The following is a 24,821-nucleotide window of genomic DNA, read 5'->3' as shown; positions in this document are numbered from 1 at the left end:
TCCTCTCTCTGAGATGCGAGGCAAAGGGGCCTGACACTGCAACCCCCTGCCACTCCCTGCCCTTCCAGGTGCAAATGTTGTGGTTCCAGCTACCTTGAAAGCTCTGAGGGCAGGGGCCATCCTAGGTCTCCACCCGGCACTAAACTGGGGGCTTGGCATACAGCCAGCCACCCCGGTGACAGCCTCAGGGGCAACTTTTCCCACTCAGCAACCTGCTTCCCACGGCCCCAACGGCCCCTTGTGCCCGCCCACTCCGGCCCACATAGGATGGGGTAGTGGGGACGGGGACGGACAGGGGTCCAGCCTATAGCACATAAGCAGGGACCTCTGCACATCTGTGGTCTCTTTCAGGAGACCTTTCCCAAGGGTCCCATTCTCCTTGCCTGCCCTCTTCGGAGCTTCCTCAACCTCAACCTGGGCTGTGGGTCGTGGACTATGGCCTGGGATGCTCAGAGGCAGGCCTGCCCATAACACAGCTGCCAAGAGCAGGGGTTGGGAACGTTTGGCTCACGAGCCAGATGTGGCTCTTTTGATGGCTGCATCTGGCTCGCAGACAAACCTTTAATAAAAAAAATAATAATGTTAAAAATATAAAACATTCTCATGTATTACAATCCATTCATTTCCTACTGCCCATGTTCATGGTTGCAGGTGGCTGGAGCCAATCACAGCTGTCCTCCGGGACAACACCAAATTTTTATTGGATAATGTCTAACGTACATGGGTCATTATATGGCTCTTATGGAATTACATTTTAAAATATGTGGCGTTCATGGCTCTCTCAGCTAAAAAGGTTCTGGACTCCTGGTCTATAGAGAGAGAAGTCAGCCTCAAGGCCCAGGTCCTCCTCTTGCTGGGGCTGAAAAAAGCAGGCAGGACAGGGCCAGCCCTGGAAATACAATGACAACAGAAATAGGTGGGGCACGGTGATCCAGGTTAGCAGGGCCTAACACTCTTTTGGAGGTCTTCTTCAGAAATAGACATAAAATTACAAATGCCTATTTAGAATGAGAGAGTGAACGACAGCACATTCCCAGAGCCTTAAGAATCCAGGCACCAGAAATGCTGACACAGAAATCTACCTTAGAGCAACCTGGCGCTCTCCTGCTGAGAAGCCTCTACAGCTGTCCATGTGGCGCAGGGCAGGGGCCTAGAGGCTGCAGCTCCGTAGGTGTCCAGCATGCCCACCTCTAGTCAGTTAGAGTGATGACTGATGACAAGAATAGGACACAATAGAACATTAATGGACCTTTATCTGGTACCGTCTGAAGTACTTGACGTGAATTAACTCGTGTAATCTAACCACAACCTATCAGGCAGGCACTACACCCATTTTAACAGATAAGAGAATACAGACACAGAAAGGCTAAGGAAGCAGCCCAAAGTCACACAGCTAGTATATGAACCCAGACAGCCTGGCCTTGGTGCTATTAGGAACCTTCAACCACTGCTCCCTGTTACTGCTCTGAAGGTCCCAGGAGTCTTCCCTCTCTCATAGGCTCCCACAGCAGTAGCCACCAAGGGCCTACAGGGAGTTAAGCCCCCTTCTGATTAAACCATTTCTCCATTCCACACAAATGCTTACACACCCGGCACCAAGGCCTCGAGAGGATATGGCCTTTTGCTTGCCTTGCTCTACACAGGGCACATTGGGGTCCTCTCTATGGGCAGAACGTGAGCACCAATTTACCTTTCTGAGGCTGGGGAGCTGTCCTAGAGATGGGCTGGGCCAGCCCCAAAGGACCCCTGGTGGGGGTGGGCCGGTGTTTGCTAAAGGGCATGCAGCATGCTGTCCCACTCACTTATTCTGCAGATAAGAAAGGGGTGGCTTGGACAAGTGACTTGTTAAGGGTCACCATGCAGTGGTGACATCATGTGAGGTCTGAGGCTAATCTCCATAGGGGTGGGGCAAGACACTGGCAGCAGGGGGTGCGGTAGCCAAGGCCAAACACTGCCGGGCCAGGCTGGCCAGGCAGCAGAGGGAGGAGTCACCCTGCCTCTTGGCCTCCTCCGAGCAGTGCCTTTGTTTTCCCCCTTTGTTTTCCAGCTGCCCAGCCCCGCGGCCTTCCAGGCTTCCCCCGATTGTGTGCAGGGTGATAAAAGGGCAGATGAGCGGGAGATCACTGGCGGCCGGGGTCACCTCGCACAGACACAGTGGCGGCAGGAGGGTGGCCAGGGGGGCCCTGGGCAGGCAGTCCGGTTCACCACCAGCTGCACTGAGCACTTCTCTGAAAGCGCTTGGACAGGGCTCTCAACCTCCTCCCAGTAATTCTGGATGGAAAGTATGACAGTCTCCAATTTACAGGAGAGGAGACTGAGGTTCCAGAAAGCACAGCCAGATCTAGAACCCTGACCTCTGGGATTAAAAGGCTGTGCAGACCCTGGCCCTGACCCTCTCTGCCCAGCTGACACCTGGCCTACTCAAAGCCATTTCCCCTTTACAACTAGAACTGGCTGTTTTCAGACTGGGAAGAAAGAGAGAAAAAGGTCAGCCAGGGTCTTGCCCACCAATGCCTGAGGAACTGGGCCAGCCAGGCAGTTCCTATAAAGTCGCTCATCTGCACTTGGTCACTCGGGGAGAGATGGAGCAGTCTGATTCCCTAGCTTCCCTGAAACAGAACCTCATTTAAAATGTCTCTGAAGGCAAATGATTCCTCTGTGTTGGGCTAATTCCCACTGCTGTGGGGCTGGGGAGAGAAGGGCATGACTGAGGGCACTGTCGGCCTGGCAATGGGGTGCGGCAGTGGCGGCCTGTCTGCCAGGCCAGGGAGTGGCCAAACCTGCCTTCAGGTCCCTGCTGCTGACCCTGGCCTTATCCGCCTGGTCTTCTGACCTGATGTTCTCAGACCCTTTCTAAGTGTGTCCCCAACTATGATACCTAAAGCCACATTCTGTGTTCCAACTGATTTACATATTGTTATTTAAATCACTTTGAATCAATCACTTTCTTTTTACTTAACCAAAGCAATACTGTCTGCAAAATTATGGGTGTGATGTTTTAATTATGTTTTTTCTAATTCACATGAAAATACCTAGTCTCATGCCTGACCTGTGGTGGTGCAGTGGATAAAGTGTCGACCTGGAAATGCTGAGGTCACAGGTTCGAAACCCTGGGCTTGCCTGGTCAGGGCACATATGGGAGTTGATGCTTCCTGCTCCTCCCCCCCCCTTCTCTCTCTCTCTCTCCTCTCTCTCTCCCCCCTCTCTCCTTTCTAAAAAATGAATAAATAAATAAAAAAAAATTAAAAAAAGAAAATACCTAGTCTCAAGGTCTGGAATTCAGACCCTTGCACATGTCCTGACAGTCCACAGTATACGAGGCCCGGGGCTGGGGCTCTGGTCCTGGGGAGGCTGGTGTGGGCTGGGGAGCGAGGCTTGGTGGGGTCGGGGGCTGTAGCAGGAGAGCCTGTACTGCGTGGCGAGTGGGAGAAGGCAGGGGTTTCCAGAAGGGCACAAGAGGGTTTCATTTGGGCCATGGGCTTAGACCAGGCTTCTTCTCTCCTTCTCTCGGGCTGGAGTTTGGTCCAGATATTTCTCTAGCTGCAGACAAAGCCATTGCCCTGCAAATTCTTCCTGACAATAGCTCCATATGGCGGGACGAGCACTGGAGGGGTGGTCCAAATGCACGGGTCAGGGGTCTGTCTCTACCACTGTCTTACTTGGGTGGGGGATGCCGGACCTCTTTGAGCCTCAGTTTGTACATCTGTACAGAAACAGTGAGTGAACCAAAGGTTCCTCCCAGCTCTATCAGTCAGACTGCTGCCCCCCAAACTGTGGTGATATGTGGGACTCCTGGTGATCCTTGAGCCTCAGACAGACCCTCAAACAACCTACAGGGTCCTCCCTTGAGTCTTTCCTCCAACACCTGATCAGGGGGCCTCGAGTGGCATCTGGGGTGAAAAGGGGAGACAGGGCCATCCTGTGTGATAGCTATAAAATTAGATAATCAGTTAATCACCAGCAAATTAGCATCCCATCTTAACATAGAACAAATATAGTATTTACGTAAAAGTTGTTAGGAGTTTCTCTCTTTTTAATTAGCAGAAATAAATGCAAAATGAATGGTAATTAGGCAGCTGATGGATTTGGTAGTACAATTAGGCCTGCAGCAGTACCCCAGTCCTTAAACGTGGCGTGCTCCAAGGAATCAGAGGAGCCTATTTATATAGTTTATTTATAAAACAAAGTTAGCAGGAGCAGAGGGGCGAGGCCTGTGCACTGCAGGGGGAGGGGTCTTGGCTGCAGGGGCAGGGCCCTGGGAGGAGGAGGAGCTTCAGTGTCCAAGGAATGGGGGGCAGGGTTGCTCAGCACTGGGCTGTGACAGTGCACTCAAGGCCCCCACGTGTCTATTTCAGGACTCCCATGTGTTGCTGAGAATGACTGCCCTGGCAGGAAGTAGGCTGGAGTGATGCGGAGGGGCTGGGAGCAGCTGTTCCATGCACTCCTGTCTTTTCTCTTTCCTCCCCCTGGTCACCATTCCTCTCTTTGCTGGCCCTATTTCTTCACTGGGCATTCCCCTATGCTGCACCCTGAGGCATCATCTTATAGAATATTCTCCCTTTCTTCCATCAATTCAAGGGGAATCAGGTCTAAGAACAATGCACCCAAACAGTGAGATTAATGGTTAAGTTCCAGACAGGTGGAGTATCCAGTAGGACTACAGGGGCAGGAGTCCTGAGAGGAGGCAGCCCAAGAGTTGGGTTTTGAAAAATGTGCAGAAGTTTTGAAGTTTTCCGAGGTGGACCTGCATGTGCAAAGGCAGGGAGGTAGCGAATGGCATCCTGTGACTGCAGGAAAGGCCATGGGGTGTATGTACTGGCTGAAGAAATTAGCAGGGTCTCACTGCAGCGGTCCTGGATGCCAAGCTCAGGGTCTGGACTTGATCCTAGAAGCTGTGGAAAGGTCTGAATTGAGGGAGTGGGGCACTCTTTCCACTCAAAGTTCTTTTCTTAGCTTCCCTCCCACCCGCACAGCTTGGAGAGGGCCAGGTCTACAGGCCATTAGAGGCAGCTGGTACAGCTCGGCAGAGCAAACAGGGAGCAGGAGGCTAACCTGATTAGGAGGGACAGGAGGTCTGTCGTGGGGGAGGGAGGAAGGGTAACTGCTCTAAGGGCAAAGGGAAGGGGCATGCTGGTGGTGTTTTCTGAGTGAGGGGCCTATCTCCCCTAGAGCGCAGCCCCTCCCCCCCACACCCCCAACCAACTGCTGAGAAAGCCTCACCACCCTGGGGGGAGGGGAGTCGGCACTGCCTGAGAGCCCCCCCACCGCCCCTTCCCAGCTCAAACCCCAGCTCCACCACTGCCAAGTGCTGTGACCTTGAAGAGCCACTCCAAGTCCAGGCCACACATTCTTGTCTCCAAAACAAAGGCTTGAATTAGAATTCCTGAGAGGCAGTGGCAAATTCAGCCCACAGTCTTATCCCAATCACGTATAGATTTACAGGTCTGGGGTTATTAAAACCCCTGTGACCTTAAGGGTTTAGGTGAGGCAGGCACGCTCCGGTTCGTCACAGTCCCGCCAAGCCCTCCTGCCTTGCCCCAGCCCAATTCACAGCTGTGTGGCATGCTGCAGGCAGCTGAGCAGAAACCCCTGCGTGATGACCACTATGTCCTTCCACCTGACAATCTGGGCTCAGCAGACAGAAGCTCCTGGGTGGTGAAGGGGTGGCACAAGGCTGGTGGTGAAGGGGTGGCACAAGGCTGGTGGTGAAGGGGTGGCACAAAGGCTGGTGGTGAAGGGATGGCACAAGGCTGGTGGTGAAGGGGTGGCACAAGGCTGGTGGTAAGAGGCACTGCCCTGTCAGACATATGGGAGCACAATGGTGCACTGGGGGACTGGGGCCCTGCTGGTCCCAGACCACCCGCAGCGCTTCCCCCACTCCAGTGTCCGTCCTGGACTCGGCCTGCCTGTCTCTAGACTGGGAACACAAACACCTGCCCATCCGAGCCCTGGGGTCATTAAAAAACTCAAGCAAGTTCTTACTCCTGGCAGTGATCTGAAAGGCAAAGTCCTGCCTAGTGAGTGGTTTAGTCTTGACTTTGATCCTGGCAGTTCCCAAGGATTTCACAAAGGGAAGCTCCCCACTCCCTAGTGTGGATAGCTCTCACCCCCAGAACGCTGCTTTAAAAGAGCAGTGACAGGCAGTCCCATCAAGGTGCAGAAATCTGTGCGGCTATCCCTCTCAGGACGACGCTCTGAACTTGTAAGGAGACAAAGATCACACTGTAACACTTCTCTGCTCTGTAACTTGTGCTCCTGCCTTTGGCCAAAATCAATAAAAATCTCCACTGCGACTGTTTCACCCGTATAAAGGGCGGGCCCCTTACGATGACATTCCACCCCTTTATCACACAGCCTCAGCCCCTGCTGCAGGCAGCAGTGACAATGTGTGGGGTGAGGGTGGGGGTGGTGGTGGGGACAGTGCAAGGGTGGGTAAAAAGGGCCATGCAGAACCACTCTAAGTGCCTTTCCAAAGACAAGCCGGTGCTATTCATCAACCGGCTTTCAGGGCCGTGAGAAATCAATGGCACTGGTGCTGCAAACTCATCATTAGGACAGGAAAAACTCTGCAATGGAATTGATTTGTTTAAATATAATAACACAGTTTAACAGAGGACTGTGGGGGTGGGGAAAGGACCGGGTCAAACCAAAACGGGGAGCGACAACTCAGAGGACCAGAGAGGAACTAGCCTTGAAAATCCTTCCTGCAGGGAGCCCCAACCCCAGCGCTGCCCCCTGCTCCCTCCCCAGCTCCCCAAACCCCGGAACTGAGGAGGCCAGAGAGGGCTTGTGCTGTGACCCTGAGGAGGTCAGAGAGGGCTTGTGCTGTGACCCTGAGGAGGTCAGGGAGGGCTTGTGCTGTGACCCTGAGGAGGTCAGAGAGGGCTTGTGCTGTGACCCTGAGGAGGTCAGAGAGGGCTTGTGCTGTGACCCTGAGGAGGTCAGAGAGGGCTTGTGCTGTGACCCTGAGGAGGTCAGAGAGGGCTTGTGCTGTGACCCTGAGGAGGCCAGAGAGGGCTTGTGCTGTGACCCTGAGGAGGTCAGAGAGGGCTTGTGCTGTGACCCTGAGGAGGTCAGGGAGGGCTTGTGCTGTGACCCTGAGAAGGTCAGGGAGGGCTGGTGCTGTGACCCTGAGGAGGTCAGAGAGGGCTTGTGCTGTGACCCTGAGGAGGTCAGAGAGGGCTTGTGCTGTGACCCTGAGGAGGTCAGAGAGGGCTTGTGCTGTGACCCTGAGGAGGTCAGGGAGGGCTTGTGCTGTGACCCTGAGAAGGTCAGGGAGGGCTGGTGCTGTGACCCTGAGAAGGTCAGGGAGGGCTGGTGCTGTGACCCTGAGGAGGTCAGAGAGGGCTGGTGCTGTGACCCTGAGGAGGTCAGAGAGGGCTTGTGCTGTGACCCTGAGGAGGCCAGAGAGGGCTTGTGCTGTGACCCTGAGGAGGTCAGGGAGGGCTTGTGCTGTGACCCCGTGCGAGGTGCCTCAGGTCTGGTCTCAGACACGCCCCTCCACAGCCTTGGAGGAGACCATACGCTCAGCTAGTCACTGCTCTGTTGTTCTTGGAAGTGAGTCTGGCTTGGTGAACACTGGTTCAACCCAACAAACTCTCACTGTTCTCTAGCCACCTATGAGAGGCCATGGAGGAAACAGATAATAAATCTTGGCCCTGGCTCCAAAGGCATTCCATGGGGACAGGGTGGATAAGGCAGGTGACAAGAGGAGGACAGGGAGGGCTCGCCTCCCTGGGGTCTTAGGCACTGTGGGAGAGGAGTGCTAGGACAGGACAAAGGACAAAAGGGGAACAGTGAGGGTCAAGATAACTAGGAGGCACCCATTTTGGGGAAAGGGTCCTCATTTCTCAGATACGGTACTTGCCTGCCCTGATGATGATGATATGATGAGAGCTGACTTTATTAATCCTCAAAATGTTCCAGGACCTTGGGAACACTTAACATGTGTCATTTTTTTTTTTTTTTTGTATTTTTCTGAAGCTGGAAACGGGGAGAGACAGCCAGACAGACTCCCGCATGCGCCCGACCGGGATCCACCTGGCACGCCCACCAGGGGCGACACTCTGCCCACCAGGGGCGACGCTCTGCCCACCAGGGGGCGATGCTCTGCCCCTCCGGGGCGTCGCTCTGCTGCAACCAGAGCCACTCCAGCACCTGGGGCAGAGGCCAAGGAGCCATCCCCAGTGCCCAGGCCATCTTTGCTCCAATGGAGCCTTGGCTGCAGGGGGGGGGGGAGACAGAGAGGAAGGAGGGGGTGGGGGTGGAGAAGCAAATGGGCACCTCCCCTATGTGCCCTGGCCGGGAATCGAACCCGGGTCCCCCGCACGCCAGGCCAACGCTCTATACCGCTGAGCCAACTGGCCAGGGCCAACATGTGTCATTTTTTGAACTTCCCACATTTTACAAATGACACCACTGAGGTTCAAAGAAGTTGAGTGACTGCCTGAGGTCACACAGCTAGTCAGTGATGAAGCTAGGGCCAGAGCCCAGAGCCTGTGTACTGAGCACTGCGTAGCCTGTCCTCATGGGGGCTTGGCTTCCCTGTGAGCTGGGGAGACAGCCAGCTCCTGCCCTCTGCTCCGACACAGGGGCATGAGATGCAGCAACAGTTCAAGGGGAGACTGAGGAATGGCATGGGTGGTCAGCACAACAGGCTAGTATCCCAAGCACAGTTAGCTCGGTGCGGTGAGGCTGGCACATGGCACAGAGCTGGGTGGGCACTCAGGGAGGAGCGCTGGTACCTCACATAGGACTTTTCCACACCCCCACCCTGCCTCTGCATGGGGGCGCCTGGGAAGAAAAGTCCTGGAAAGACATGTCTAGAGGGAAGAGACATCCAGGCAGGGAGAGAGGGCCAGGGGAGGCTCAGCCCTTGTCTGAGCATGGGGACAGCAGACCGGAGTCCTGGGGAAGGACCAGCAGCTTTGGCTGCCTCACTGAACTCCAGAGGGCCTAAGTGTCAGCCTTAGGATTTGGACTTCATTCCTGATGATGGTAGAAAGCCAGGGACAGCAGTGGAGGGCTGAGAGGGTTCAGTCATCGTGTTGCAGGAAAGTGACCCAATGGAGGACAGACACTCAGATAACTTTATAAGAGGAAAAGAGAATTTATTAAAGAGCCAGCAGAGCATGCGGGGCTTGTGGCTCCAAAGACACGTGCTCCCCAATATTAGATTTCTTACATCTTATATACCCTTTACAGAACACAGGTTCACATACATGGGTCTTGTGATCCCTTTGTCTAGAGGTACACACGTCAATCACACGATTTCAGGATGGGAGGGGGTTTAAGTGATATCAGAGAATAAGTGTTGGAAATCACCCATTAAGGTCTTAAAACTTTTAAGAAAAGGGGAGAGGAAGGGGCTATTTAGATCTCCCTTCCCCCCTGCGTTCCTGGTAGGTTCTCATCCTCCTCAGTGATGGGGGGGGGGTCTGATTTCTCCTTCCTTCTTTCTTTCAAACTTTCTAGTACGAAAACCTCTCCATTAGCAAAATAATAGCCCTTCCCAAGCAGGAAGGCAATCTGTAACTTCACTGACCATTTTTGGCTGGTGTTGCCTAGCCCTCATTGTAAGTCACACACAGTAGAAAAATCACATTTACAAAATTATTTGGCCAACATTTTATCCCTTTTGCTTGCTTTGCTATCTATACCACAGGCACTCCAAAGTAGGGAATGAAGTACATTACAGTAACAGTACAAGTCATACAATTTCAACAATTACAAAGGTGTCCTTTACAAAATCTCTCTGAACGCTTGGCCTAAAACATAAAAAGTCCTTGAAGCTTCTTGACTCAAGGGGGGGGGGGGCTTCCTTAATTGAGACTTGAATCCCATGAGAGGGTGTGGGTGCTAAGTGGGCCAGAGGGCCAGAGATGGTTAAGGGGGCCTAACCGACTGTTAGATGCAGGGATGAGGGGGCAGAGGTGTCAAGGACAATGCAGGCATCTCCCAGCCGCTCCCTGACCCAGCGGCTGCCTGAGTCAACATGAACTGACCAGGACCCCAAGGGACACTGGATCCCTCCTCCCAGGAGGCCCTGACCTGGGGGAGGGCTCTGCTGGTGAGCAGGCCGCCACCAAGTCTGCTCTGTCCCCCTGCTGACCTTTCTCCCTTGTCAGCAGGGCTCTCCATCAATGCACCGGAAGGGCCAGTGCAATCTCTCCAGGCTGCCTGAGTCAGGGTGGGGGTGGGGGCTTGCTCTGCCTTCCCCCTTTAAGGAAGATGTTTCCAGAGTGTCTCTAGACAAAAGCAGGGAGCAGAGATGCCAAAGCCCTCGGTGCAAACAGGGAGATTGAGGGCTAGTGAGGGGCAGCCCAGGACCCACAGGGCATGAGCCACACCCCTCCAGCTGGCAAGGATGATGGGCTGGAAGAGGGATCTCTAAGGTGGTAGAGGTCCCAGCCCGCAGCGTGGCAGCCAGCCCTGGGGCCGAGGAGGGCGTCAGGGTGTCCGGTGGGCTGAGGAGTGGAGCCTGTCAACTGTTGCTGGTGGCCTGGAACTGAGAGATTTCTGAGATATGGAACTTTCAGCACTAAGACCAGGGCGGTCCCAGGCAAACCCATTCGGCTGTCACCCTGGCAGGGCTGACTCTGAGTTTGGGTTTTTAGACTGTGTGTGACCTCTGTGCCTCAGTCCCCTCTGCTAGAGTACAGAGCTTAAAAGAGGGCCTTGCATATGGTTGCCATGAAGATTAAATAATGTATGTAAAGTGCTTAGCATCTGACATAGCATCTGATACTAATCACTCAACAAACAGCAGGTGGCCACTGCCACTGCTACTGTTACTGCTATAGGACCGAGCACCCCACCAGCTCAATCCCTGCCAGACTCCATTAGAACCACTGTCTGTATGTTCCTAGCTCAATCTCACAGTGCTTATGGGGTACGGGTCATTATTATCCCCATTTTCACACAGGGAAACCGAGGTGTGGAGAGGCTGAGTCACTGGCCCTGGTCCTCAGAGTGGGCAAGTTCAAAAACTACTTCCATTTCCTCTGGGCTAACCCCACAGCCAGGGACATGTAGGCCAATGTCAACACAATTCTGGTCACACTGACCCAGGGCAAGAACTAGACACACAGGGGGAAAGGGGCTGCAGGCCACTCTGGGGGTACCGGGTATGAGCAGATCTTCCCCCCGCCTGGTCCAAACACAGCAACCAGAGGTCTTAGGTTTTCAGAGTCTATTTACACAGCAAGAGAAGGGAAGCCCTAGAGGTGCTTGTGCCTCCTGCCGCCCAGCAGCCCAGCTCTCTGGACATGGCGCTTTCTACACAGGACCTCATCCCATTCCTGAGGGAACACTACAAGGTCAGCTCTGCTGCTCATTTCAGTGATGAAAATGTAAGGCTAAGGTCACCCAGCTGGATTTAAATGTACCCAGCTCCAGAGTCAGGCTCCTTGTGTCTGCTCATGTGACAGGACGAGCATGCAGGGTGAGGACAGGGGCCGTGAGTTGACATCTGTGCTGGGCATGGTACAGGACTCAAGGAAGGCGAGCACTAGATAACTGAGGACAGGGGCGCAGTCTCCCCTCCCCTCAGAGTCCAGGTAGCCCAGGCGAAACTCCAGAAGATCAAGAAATGAGGGCCCAAGCACCAAGGGACACGGGGGCCAGCCTGGCAGAGTACTGAACCCAGGGAGAAAAGAAGGTGGGGCCAGGGTTCAGGCAGGGCCCATCGCCCCAACGCCTGGGGAGCAGGTGGGCCTTGCAGGGTCCTCTTTTCAGTGTCAGGACTTAAGCATGCAATGTCATCACTGTCCCAATCCCTAGGAAGTCCTCAGCATAGGAACTGCATTCCCACAAAGCAGTCAGCTTCCAACATCCAGGAAAAATGTCTCCGAGGCAGGCAGGCAGGTGCTGGCTGGGCAGGGGGCCCAGGAAGCGCAGCCCAGTTATTTTTAGCATCTTGATTCGAGAGGGAGGGGGCCTTCCTCCATCAGGTAAATGTCAGTGCCACTGGCGGACCCAGCTAATTGAAGGAGCTGGAGCAAAGAAGAAGAGACAGGGACTTGGCCCTCTGCCCTCTAGCTCCTGGACCCCCTAGGGCTCTCTTCATCTACCTCTTCTTCCTAACCCTGACCCCACCTGCCTTGGGGATGGTTCTAAGCAGGAAACATTGGCTCAGTCTCAAAAGGAGCTACACCCGTGGCCTGAAATCCTGGGCTTGCGTCTTGGCTTGGCTGTGTGACCCTGGCCAAGTCTCATGTCTCTCTTCTCTGACTATAGTTACCTTCTCTGGAAAATGGGCCCCCACTAAGCCCATGTGATATTACGAGGACACATGACAGCAGCCGGGCTCATGCAGAGGCTCTGCCTGAGGGCAGCTTGCCCTTCCAGCTGTGGGGAGGTTGCAGTATTATTCCAGAAAAGAATTCTGGGCTTCCCGACTGGGAACCTGGGCCAGCCCCCAGTAGACGGGGCTCGAGCTGGCTACTGGGAGGATTTGTGCAATCCCAGGTACTGGGAATTAAAAAGTTTGTGGCTGCCGCTCTCCAGACAGGAGAGGATGACAGAGAGGCCACTACAGGAGGCTTAGCAAGAACAACCTGGGCTGAGCCCAGAGCCATGGGCTCGGGCCCATACCCCGAGCGGCACCAGGCACCCACAGGGCCCACAGCAGGTCACAGGCCTGGCACCCGCAGGACTCAAAGGGTCAGCTCCTCTCTCCTGCGGTCTGAGCCCACCCATAGCCTTGGGGAGGGCTACCTACTCCCTTCCTTCTCCAGAAGCAGGAAGAAGAAGGGAAGCCTACTCCAAACTCTCAGCTCTGCAGTCCACTCTGGAAGCTGGACCCTCACTCAGCCCATAGGTGGGTCAGCCCCAGGGGACCTGATTACTCCCTGCATCCTTCTTAGGGAGACTCCTGGCAGACCTCATGAGCTTGAGGTCAACTCTCCCCAGCCACAGAAGGCCTGGATCAAGCAGCATTGTCCTGGGCCAGCTGCCTAACTATGGGGGGGGGGGGGGCAGGGGAAAAGCCCAGGATCCTGGTACCCACTCACACCCTCCTCAAAGGCAGACCTTGTGTGGCTCCCAGGTGCCTGAGTTCTGGAAAGACCCAAGGGAAACAAGCACAGAATGGGGCAGTGATCTGCTCTCGGACACTTAGCAAGCCAGAATCAAAATACTGTACATACTTCCTCATTCTTCTGCAATACGGCCTCTAGGGGGCATCTTCAGCCTCGCTTCTTCACTGCCCAGTCTCAAACCCACTGATTGGTCCCTGGGCCGTGGCTCAGATGGCCCCTTTCCTTGGAAAGTTTTCAATTCAAAGTCACGTTCCTTTTCCAGGGCCCATGGAAGCACCACTACCTCCAGGAAGCCCTCCTTGCTCTCTAGTCACTTGGAGCACCTAGACACTTGTCCCTGGTACCAAAGATTCAGCAACCTTCCAAACTGCAGACCTCTGGGCATGCTACTATGGCTTGGTGAAGGGGACTGATGAGGAATATGGATGGCCCCTGGTTTCCCAAGTCCACTTTCCTTCCTCACCCCCTTGCATCATGTCAGCTTTCAAATCAGGCCCCCAACTCCAGAGCATTCTCCCTGCCGTGGCCTCGGGTGTGCAAGCTCCAGGCCTTGCTGGGCTCCCATCTCTGGGTAAACAGATGGGAGAAGCATCATGGCAGCAGGCTCCGCAGGAGGTGGTGACTGCGGGATGTGGTGGAATACGAACCAGGACCAACCGAGCCAGGTCTGAGGGCACCCTATGTAGATCTTAGTCCCACTTCTGGGCAGATCTCCAAAGACTCCAGGAACTTCCCTGGCTCTTCTCTCTGAGGCCCCTGCCCTTCTGGGGTCAGTCCTGCCTTTCTGCAGACTCCATGCCCAAGGCTAAGTCACAGCCACTGCAGATCTTGCACCCTGCCAGAGGCCACACCTGCCATGCATTCAAAGCAGTGTAGAGTAGCAGTAAGCTCAGCTGGAAGCCTGGCGTACTATGCTGGGAGGCAGTGGGGGTGTACTCTCTTAACCCCAAGCCTCAGTTTCCCCATTTGCACTATGAAAACTATAATTTCTAAGGACATCCTCCAGAAGGTGGATAGGATGCTACCCTTGCAGCCTCACCCAGTGCCTGTTCCCTCCCTGCAAGGTCATGAAGGCTGACCTGGGACACCGGGTATGGGCGTGGTTGTCCTCACTCCAGAACTCAGTGAGATCCTGATGAGCAAGCACCAGCTGCCAGCAGGAGGGAGAGGCACCCGCAGTGAGTAACTCTGAAGGAACCCTGAGGTGCAGTTCACCACTTCCAGCTTGTCCTTGGAAAGACCCTTTGGTGGCCGAGGGGAGGGGTCCCTAGAGTGTATGTGCAGCTCCACTTACTACACAGGCGATCACAAACAATCAGCAAGGATCTGCTTGGACTCTGGGAGAGCCACGGGAGAGACTCAGACCTGCCCCACCCCACCTGGGGAAGGATGCCTCCAGCCTGGCCTGCTCCTCTCCTGCGCCTGCCCTGATGATGCTGTGTGACCCTGAGGTGGTCTCTGGGCCTCTGTTCCCATCACATTTCTGAACAGATTCATCCATGTCTCCCTTCCAACCCCATCCCAGGTCTGAGGTCATGCTGACATCAGGCAGGGGCACAAACAGTGGCAACGGAGGGTGGCACCTGGGCTGCTTCACATCTCAGCATTTTGGAAGGCTGGCTTTTTCCCTGATAAAGAGCTCCAGCCCCTGGTCCAGGAGAGACCCTAGAAGAACCAGGGTGCTGAAGAGGGCCGGGTAGAGCCTTGGTCTCTGGGTAAGCTATGAGCCCCAGCTCGTGGGTGGAGGTAAGCTCTCTTTGCCCAGCCCTCCACAGGCCCTCAGGGCTCTCCACTCTGCAGGATCAAGGTCAGACTCTGAGGCCCAGCTTTGGAGGAACCTCAGGAGCTACCTCAGCACCTGCGTCCAGCTGTGGCCGAGCAAATCTTTCTCTTGAGCTGAGCTCCCAATCTACCCACCAATGTGTGCAGAGACCCCCAGGAAGGCCCTACACCTCCACTCTACTGTATAGGGATCCAGCCCCCCTCCTCCAGGAAGTCTTCCCTGCTTGCCTCCAGTATCAGGGAAGTGCTGATCCTCCCAGCTTCTACTGCCTTCGCCCACTTAACAGGCTCTACACTGGAAACTCTATGACTTTGCCCGAGCCTGGTGCTGTGCTCACCTAAAATGCAATTCCTGAAATGTAGACTTACTTTTGGATGCCAATGCCTAGCATAACACACGCTGGCTGATGAAGTAAATGGGTCACACAGCAAATTTCGTTGTAGTGGGGAAAACACATAGAATGGTTTCAGATAAGATTGGGCTGAAACCCAGCTGCACCAATAGTTCTGTAACCCTGCATACGTTTTAACCTCTCTGGGCTTTGAGTTTCTCATTTGCATGGTGGGATATTCCCAAGCTTCCCTGAGTTATCGGGACCCTTGATATTGTAATTTGTGACCCCTACCTGTCCCAGCCCTCTGGTTTTACAGACCAATAAACACGGCCCAGGAAGGGTCAGGGACTTGTCCAAGGTCACAAGGAAGGTCTGCAGCAGGACTGAGGCTGGAAAGAAAGTCCTGCGCTAGGATAGCAGCCCTATCCTACTCACCCTGACAGTGTTCCATCGGGGCAGAGCTGACCAGTAGGCTGTAGACTGTTTGCAGCTCCAGCCTGGGGCAGGGGTTTCAGGGTCAGGCAGGCTGCAAAGGCTATGGGCAACAAATTCCAGGCAGGGAGGGGGGGTGTGCATTCTCAGCTGGTGCTGAAGACTGACAGGCATGCCACATGGGACCCCTGGAATCCCATCTCTGTGTAGCCATGGCTAGGACTAGTATGAGCTGGGCCTGCCATTCAAGGTCTTTGCAACCAGCCCCCAACCTGCCTCGCACCCATGTAACCCTGGAGTCTGCTGACTGACAGCAGAGGGCACATGCTGGCAGCACAAAGCCACAAACCAGGGGCTGTAGGGGCTGGCCAGAGAGTGTGGCTGTCACCTCAGGTCCCGCCCACAGAGCTCTAATCAACAGCTGTTTGGTATTGCCTCAGATGAAACCCAAATTTGGCCTAACCCCAATCCCTGCTGTCCCCTACAGCCTTTTTAAAATGACAGTCCAACCATGTCACTAGCCTGTGTGGTCACAGCCCTGGGGCCGGCTCTGTCACTCACCCCATCTATTGGCCCCTCACCAATTCACTCACATAGAGTACTGACCACGTTCCAGGCTGGTTGTGAGGACTGAAGCGGCTTACTTCATTGAATTCTTCATCACTCAGTGAGGTAGACTCTATATTGTTCCTACTTCATAGGTCAGGAAATGAGGCCCAGAGAGATTAAGTCACTATTCTGAAGTCACAAAGGGAAGAATGGCAGAGCGGGAAAACCCCAAAGCCTCGGCCCAGAGTCGATGCCGTGAAGCATGCCAGTGCCCTCTACATTCACCCACCAAAGGGGTCTGAATGCCTTTTACAAAGTGCCAGCCATAGGGGACAGCTGTCATACCCTCGGTGAAACAAACTTCACTGTGTCCAGCCTTTGCTGCTGTTACAGCTGAGACCAGCTGGGGACCTCTCACCTCTGCCTGACGGGACTGGCCTGTCTTGGGACCATGTACACTTGGCTGCAGTCTACCTGACTAGGGAAACTGGGCCAAGCGACCTGCAGGACGGAGCAGGGCTGGGGCTTGTCTGCTCCAGCTGGCCAGGCCCCGGGCTCCACCAAGCCCCTTCCAGCACTGCAGACACCTCTGAGGCCACTCCTGGGTCAGGGGTGAGAGCTCCTTAGCAGGGGCCAAGCCAGTCTCCCACAATGCCCTGGGCCTTCAGTTAGGATGGAACTGCAGGCCTCTGGGGAGGATCTCCAGGAGGTGACAGGTGAGTTGCGTACTGACAGCTGAAGAGAAAGTTGCTAGGTTGGTGTCAAAGGAAAAGGAAGACCAGGCAAGAAGCTGGCTCTTGTGAAGCCCTAGAGCAGTGGAAGTCCATTCACTGGCTCTTCCCCCTCCCCAGCAGTGGCTGGCAGAAGCTCCTAGAATTAGAACTAGCTACATAATTTGCACTGGCCATGTTTCCAAAGGACCACACTAAGGACATTTTACAAATGGTTTCAGAGAGGAAATGACTAGATCTTGTCCAGATAGTGGGTCCCAGAGAATAAACCATCTTTTTATTGTAAAGACATGGGTACTTTTTTGCCTGTGAATTCTGAGTCAGGCTAAAACCCAGGTAACCCAAAGACCCCTCTTGGGAATGCCCTCCAACTTGGAGGGGCCCTGCTGGGAATAGGAAGGAAAGGGAAGAGGAATCCTTGAATCTGGGATGCAGCTGTCATTTCCTGGCTGTAAGGCTCACCCACTAAGAGCCTCAGTTTCCTCATCTGCAAAGTGGGTATGAAATGACCTATCCCCGAAGGGAGCTTGGTGGAGAAAAGAGCACAAATTCTGATCTCCAAGGACCTGGACTAGAGTTCAGCTCCAATATGAGGTAGCAGGTGTCCTTGAGGACCTCACCAACCTTCCCTGTGCCTCAGCTTCCTCATCTGGACGTTGTTTGGTGAGGCCTCCCTCTCAGGGTTCTTGGGTATATTTAGTGAGCCCATGTAGGTAATGTGCCAGTCCCCCCGTGGGGACTCTAGTGAGGCTGGAGTAACAAAATGGGTACCACAGACCCCAATGCCTCAGGAACCAACGGTCAGTACCAGTGGAGCAGGGGTGACACAGGCCCCGCCAGACTCAGAGGGTGCTCCAAGGATCTGGGATGGAGTCTGCAGGCAATTGGGAGCAGGGACCCACAGACATCCCCTGGCAACCACAGCCATAACCTGCGTTCTTGTATAAATCACAGTTCCAATCTGTTAAAGCCCTGAAGAGTCCAGGAACTATTCTCAGCACTTGTACGGTGTAGCCACTAATCTTCATGACCACCCTGTCCAGGAGGTAGGGGCGGATGGTGACCGTTTCTGCTTCCACATGAGGAAGCCGAGGCCCAGAGAGGGCAAGCATGGCCACAGCGCTCCTCTCAAACACCCTTCCTGAGGTACACACAGAGTGTACGGGGCTCAGCCTTGGCCCAGACCTGCCCAGCAACCATGGGAACTGCTGGAAGCTCTGGCAGGTGAGAAGCCAGCAGCCCCTGAACAGCCCCTTTTCCTGGGGAAACATCTCTCCTGGCGTGTGCCTGTTAGCACGTCCCTGTGTGTGTGGGAATGCCATGTGTTATGAGAACCTGTGTCTGTGTATCTGTGTGGAGCATCAAATACAGAAGTTTGTGAACATGTGTCTGTGAGTGTGTGTGTGCATGCAAGTCTGTGAGCACATGTGAATGTCTAGCATGCCTGAGTGATGTCTGTGTGTAGATGCATGTGAGGGAGCCTGTGTTTTTGCACTCACTGCCATTCATGTGTATGTATACTTGCACATGTGTCTACCTGTAGCATGCATGGACAGGTTTACAGCACATGTGTGTCTGTGTGCATAAATATGCAGTACACATGTATTCCTAGACACAGGTATGACTGTGGGTTCAAAGAATCCTTGGGACTTGTACATGTATCTGGACTTCTAGATGATGATATTGTAATATTGTGCCCCTATGTAACTATGCCACCCCAATTGCCTTGCACTTCATGAAAATCTCAGCCTTCTCAGAGACATTCTGGGCTACAACCTGGTCCTCCTCCTCCAAGAAGCCTTCCTGGATTCCAAACTACCACACTGACTCAGGACTTTAACATTTATCCTCATCCTGCATGATGGCAGCTTTCCTACCCTCATGTCTCCCCGTCCCTAACTAGCCAATTGCAAATCTGGCCAACTTCCCTGCATTAGTCTCTGTGATTCTCACTCCTTATCCACTCCCATTTCTCAGGCCCTCGCTGAGGCCTCTGACCTCTCACTGTGATCTTGGCATAGTCCCACGAGTCTCCTTGCTTCTAGCTAGGGACTCTCCACTGCCTCCTTCAAAGCAAACACCTTCAATAGGCCACTACCTGACTTAGAACCCTCCATGGCTCCCCACTGCCCTTGGGATTTAATTCTTTTTTTTAATTTATTTATTTTTTTGTATTTTTCTGAAGCTGGAAACGGGGAGGCAGTCAGACAGACTCCTGCATGCGCCTGACTGGGATCCACCTGGCATGCCCACCAGGGGGTGATGCTCTCCCCATCTGGGGCGTCGCTCTGTTGCAACAAGAGCCATTCTAGCGCCTGAGGCAGAAGCCATAGAGCCATTGCCCGGGCCAACCTTGCTCCAATGGAGCCTTGGCTGCGGGAGGGGAAGAGAGAGACAGAGAGGAGGGGGGGGTGGAGAAGCAGATGGGCGCTTCTCCTGTGTGCCCTGGCCGGGAATCGAACCCGGGACTCCTGCACGCCAGGCTGATGCTCTACCACTGAGCCAACCGGCCAGGGCCGGGATTTAATTCTTAAGCTGGGCACTTGTGGCCCTTAATGATTTTCCCATCCCCTTGCCAACGTCATCCCCCATCCTGTGAAGCTCTCCCACCCATCTCTGCTCTAGTCTTCCCACAGTGCTACTTACTTTTGGGTCACCTCCCCAAGAAAGCCCTTTCTAACCTGTGACCCTTGTCCACTCCACATTCCACGTCTGTAATGATCTCCTGGCTCCCACCCCTCTCTCCAGAGCACAGAACAGGACACCCTTATCCCTGTAACCCAGGATCTGACAACAGGCCTGGCAGACAGCGAGCAGTTAATACAGGCTTGGAAAACTGAACTTGGGAGGCAGAGGGAGAGAGAGCGTATCGAGCCAACATAACCCTCCTCTAGAAGGGGCCCTGGTACTCCTGCAGGAACCCAGAGGCCAGGTCTGGTTCATGTCACATCACACCCACACCCAGGCACCTAGCAGCCACTGTCACTTTGTAAAAGCTCTCTCCCTTTGCCTTGAGTTGGAATAGGATTTAGTATTTCTGAGGACATCCATGATCATCCTGTCCCCGGCCCCAGAAGAGGCTACCAGAGGCCAACACCAGGGGCAGAATAATACAAGGGTTACGAGCTGGTGCACTGGATCCACACAGACCTGGAATTAACCCCCATGGGGGCTCAGCCAGGTGTGTGACCTTGGGTAAGTCACTTCCCAACCGTAAGCCTCAGTGTTGCCACCTGTACAATGGGGATGATAGCAGCATCTGCTTCACAAAGTTGTTGTGAAGATTAAAAATGTCAATAACGATGGAGTACTTAGCACAGGGCCTGGCACAGAGGTATGTGCCCAAAATGTTAGAGAATGTCAGATTATCATCCTCATGTATGTGATGAGAGAACCGAGGATCCCAGCCGTGGAGTGACAGGGCTACCCAAAGCAACATTGGGAGCTGGCAACAGAATCAAACCGAACGTCCACATCCTGCTCCGGGGCGCACTGACCTCCCCTGTCTGGCTCCCTCCAAGAGGAAGAGACCAAGGACGATGCGAACACTGAGAAGTTAGCCCCTCCTCCGAATTCCCCAGTAATGAGAATCTAGCTCTGGATTTCCAGACCCGGAACTACACCAGCCGCTCACCTGGGCCCCCACCAGCAGTCACACAGTGGGAGGGGCCAGCCCACACTGCTTACCCACTAAGGCCTCTGCCCACGGTCAGTACGTGAGGCTGCCAAGAGAGTCAGGAAGATGAGCCAGGGGTAAGGAAGCCACGGTCCTGGCAGTCCAACTGGGCTGAGCACAGCAAAGTCCTGTGGAGAGAGGAGAGGGCACAGTGAGCTCCAAGTCTGACCTGGTGGGCGGCCTGTACCCTCTTCCCTGACATCTAGGCCCCACCTGCCTAGGCCCCTCTGGCCATTTCCTGGACAGCTGAGCTGGCCCACAGAAGTAGAGCCACCCTAGAAACTGGATGCTGCTCCACAGCCTCCCAATAAAGGCCCATCTCCCAAACTTTGCATCAGAAGCGCAGAACAAGCCCAGCAGTGAGGTCAGCCCCGCCATACCCTCCCTGTACCCCAAGCAACAGCCAAGCCGGCACCGCCCACCACAGTGCTGCAGGCAGCCCGGTCACACAGGCCCCTAGCCGAGGAGCGTGCTGGGTACTCTGCCGCAAGCCTTTCCCCACACTTCCGTCCTTCAGAGCCCCGCTGGCCCTTGAGGCTCTGCTTAGATGCCCCTGCAGAACCCTCTCTGACCTGACACTTCTTTCCTTGTTCATTCCCCAGTGGCTCTGGGCCTAGCTGACCATGTCTCCTCCGGCTCTCTAGAGGCCAGTCTCCTCCTTGGGCAGAGCTGCTGGACATTAGGAATGAAGTCTAGTTTCTCTCTCTAGCCTCTGATGCTAGCGAGGCCATATAGACTACTTGATGGATGGATCAATAAATGAATGAATGAATGAATGAATGAATGAATGAATGAATGAATGAGCGACTGATAAGTGGTGCAGCGAAGGTATTCTGTGAACAAGCTGAAAAAAATTGGCTGAATGACATAGAACTTGAAATCAGGAAGCCTCCTGAGGCCATTCCCCATTAGATTCTGGAATACAGGGTTCAGGCTGGTGAGAGAGAGATTGGTGAGGTTGATACTCTTGTCTGTCATTTTACAAATGAGGAAACCAAGGCCCTGTTAAGGGGAGGGTTTCCTCCCATTGTCCCACAGGAAGGTTAGAACCCGAGTCCCCCAGCTTTGCCCACTGCCTGGAGCAGGCATGGATGTAGGCCTCTACAGTTCCCTCTGGGAGGACCCCAGGCTGGTTAAAAGTACAGTAGGAGAGGTCACTCTCAGAATAACGCCATCGAATCCGACGGCCCTTCTTCCTCCAACCTGGAGGCCTGAGGCTAGGGCAGAGTCAAGAGGGGACATTACAGGGAGCACCAGTCAGAGATATCCCCCCATCCATCAGCAGCTTGGGGGCTTTTTCCAAAGCCCTGCTGACCACCTCACTCCCCTCCACAAAGCCCTCTGGGACCTTCCAAACACTGCTGGAGGGATACACGCTGCTCACCACCTTGAAGAACAGTTTGAGAGTACTTCCTCCCATGTGGTCTCTCAGGGACCCAGCGTTTATTTCCATTTGCACTGAAACCTGAGTATGTGGCCACCAAAAGTCACGTGCCACTGTGTTCACAGCAGTGCCATTCATAACGGCCAGAAACGAAAACTTCCCAAGTAACTCTCAACTACAGAAGAGAGAAACTGCTGTGTGCACATGATGAAATACCACACAGCAATGAGAGCGAGTGGTCTGCGACTACATGCAACAACAGAGATAAATCTTACGAACTTAACGTTGACCAAACACCCAGACACAGTGGAGAACATGCTTAAGAGAGGTCCACTTATTATAGATAAAGGTCAAGAACAGGCAAAACTACTACTCTGTGCTTGTGGTGGACTAAATATGTCCATGGATTCTCTGCAGCGTCTTCTATCAAGAGGCAGAGTTCTAGTCTTCACCTGTGAATCTGGGCTTGAGACTTTTGACCAATAAGTTTGATAAAAAATGGCATTTTGTGACCTGTAGAGACTAGGCCTGTAGAGGTCCTGCTGCTTCTGGTCTTGACCCTCTTAGAACACTGTCTGCCCATGTCAGGGAAGCTGTCTGCCTTACTGGGGGATGGAAAACACTTGAGGCCACCCAGCCAACAGCCAGCACCAACTGCCAGATGTGACTAAGGCCTTCTTCAACCTTCCCGTCCAGCCGGCCTTGCAGGTAACTGGAGTCACATGACACCAGGGGAAACTAGGAGAGGACTGCCCAGGCAAAGCTCAGACTTGGGAGACAGAGTACCGTATTTCCCCATGTAGAAGATGTACCCATGTAGAATACGCACCTTAATTTGGGGGCCCAAAATTTGGGGGGAAAAAAAGTATTACATAAAGTTATTGAACTCAAGTTTTAGTCATCACGAAATTCATACAACTCCTCGTCACTATCAAAACTCCACCCATTAGCTTGTCCTCACCTGTGTCTGATGATGAAGCACTGTCTTCATACATTGCCTCGTCCTCAGTTACATCTATGGCATTTGAAATGCCACAACCACTGTATATGACGCACTCAGTTTTTAGACCCCAAACTTTTCAAAAAGGGGTGCTCCTTATACATGGGGAATACGGTAAATGGTGATTCTTTGTTTTAAGCCACTAAGTTTTGGGGTGGTTTGGAGCAGCAATAGATTACTGATAGTAGGCTACTGGAAATCAGGATAGTCATTATCCTTGAGGAGGTAACAATGACTTGGCAAACTGGCAGGAAGCACATAAGGGGGTTTAGAGGGTCTGGAATGTTCTGTTTCTTTTTTTTTTTTTTTTTTTTTTGGTATTTTTCTGAAGCTGGAAACGGGGAGAGACAGTCAGACAGACTCCCGCATGCGCCCGACCAGGATCCACCCGGCACGCCCACCAGGGGCAACGCTCTGCCCACCAGGGGGCGATGCTCTGCCCATCCGGGGCATCGCTCTGCTGCGACCAGAGCCACTCGAGAGCCTGGGGCAGAGGCTGAGGAGCCATCCCCAGCGCCCGGGCCATCTTTGCTCCAATGGAGCCTCAGCTGCAGGAGGGGAAGAGAGAGACAGAGAGGAAGGAGAGGGGGAGGGGTGGAGAAGCAGATGGGCGCTTCTCCTGTGTGCCCTGGCCGGGAATCGAACCCGGGACCTCTGCACGCCAGGCCGATGCTCTACCACTGAGCCAACCGGCCAGGGCTGGAATGTTCTGTTTCTTAATCTGTATTATAGATACATGAGTATGTTCATTTCATGACAATTTGTCAAGCTACACTTAGGATATGCACATTTTTCCGAATGCAGGTAACATTTCAATAGAAGCTAAAAACAAACCAACCCTCTGTGGCTTCCTGCCCACCCCATGTACCAAATTCAGCCCTGCCCTGGCCTGCCTGCTTCACCCAACTCCTTTCTACACTCTCAGTGGTGCTTCATACCTCTGCACCTGGGATGCCCTTCCCCTTCCTACTGTGCTTCAAGACTGTAGGCAGGTGGCACCTCCTCCTGGAAGCCTTCCCTGAGCTCCTCAGGCCTTGCTCAGGAGTCCATATTCACACAGTTCTCATTCTGGGGCCGGGTCTTCCCGAGCATGGGGTTAAGTCTTCCCCTTCTGTTTCCCCAGCTCTTAGAGCTCTCTAAAACAGGGGCCCTTTCAGGGAGAAGTGGCGCTGCTTTCCCTCCTCCTCCAGGGTTGAAACCCCCTACAGCAATGCTGTGATGAACAGAGCAGTCTGGGGGGAGGGTTTGAAGGGGGGACGAGCCGCCACAGGTCTTGTTCGTAGGCCAGTGCTTCCCTGGACCCAGGCTTCTCCCAAATAGATTGAGAGTGGGGGTGAATATGGGGTTTCAAACAGGGTCTACAGAGTAGGGGAGGTCTTCTGCTTTACAGTGGACAATGACACCTGTGACATGTGTGTCGCTCTTTTCCCCTTAATTATCTGTTAAAATAAAACAGTGAGCTTGGCTAGCCGTGCTGCAGCCTCTGCTGGAACCAAGCACACAGCCAGGTGGAGCAAAGGGGAGCTGCGATGCCAGACAGACGGGCACCGGCGCCGTCCAGAACCTTCAGTCTCCATCAGCGCAGAGCCAGAAGGGGGACGCCCTCTCCTGCCCCCCACAGCTCTCACGTGACCCGGGCAGGGTCTCAGTCCTGGACGCCCCTCTCTGAGCCTCCTGTCCCATCTTTGCAGTTCCAGCTCTGTCCTCAATGGGTGTGCAACCTTGGGAAGTCCCCTGTGGCCTCAGTTCCCCCACTACCATCTTGCTTAGTCACAGTTTCCTACGCGGTGGGAGGACTGGTCTCACAGGCCAAGACAGCTCCGAGGCCCAGCACTCCTGCCTCCCTCAGGGTCCTCACTGTGTCACTGGGTGCCTGCCAGCAGTACGATGGT

General features: G+C 54.0%; 1 protein-coding gene across 9 annotated transcripts in view; it reads right to left on the bottom strand.

The window, feature by feature from the left end:
* Positions 1-24,821, bottom strand: part of ZMIZ1 (zinc finger MIZ-type containing 1) — a 244,863-nt gene that overhangs the window by 175,402 nt on the left and 44,640 nt on the right. For 7 of the 9 annotated variants that reach the window (XM_066243553.1, XM_066243544.1, XM_066243545.1 and 4 more), the window contains exon 2: positions 20,557-20,673. The gene's annotated coding sequence lies outside the window, so the exon portion shown is untranslated. Of the gene's footprint in view, positions 1-20,503; positions 20,533-20,556; positions 20,674-24,821 lie in introns of those variants that run through there. The other 2 variants (XM_066243547.1, XM_066243548.1) reach the window with 2 other exon arrangements.

This window comes from Saccopteryx bilineata, chromosome 9, assembly GCF_036850765.1.
Source record: "Saccopteryx bilineata isolate mSacBil1 chromosome 9, mSacBil1_pri_phased_curated, whole genome shotgun sequence".
NCBI classification, from domain to species: Eukaryota; Metazoa; Chordata; class Mammalia; order Chiroptera; family Emballonuridae; genus Saccopteryx; species Saccopteryx bilineata.
This window is presented reverse-complemented; position numbering and strand designations above follow the sequence as displayed.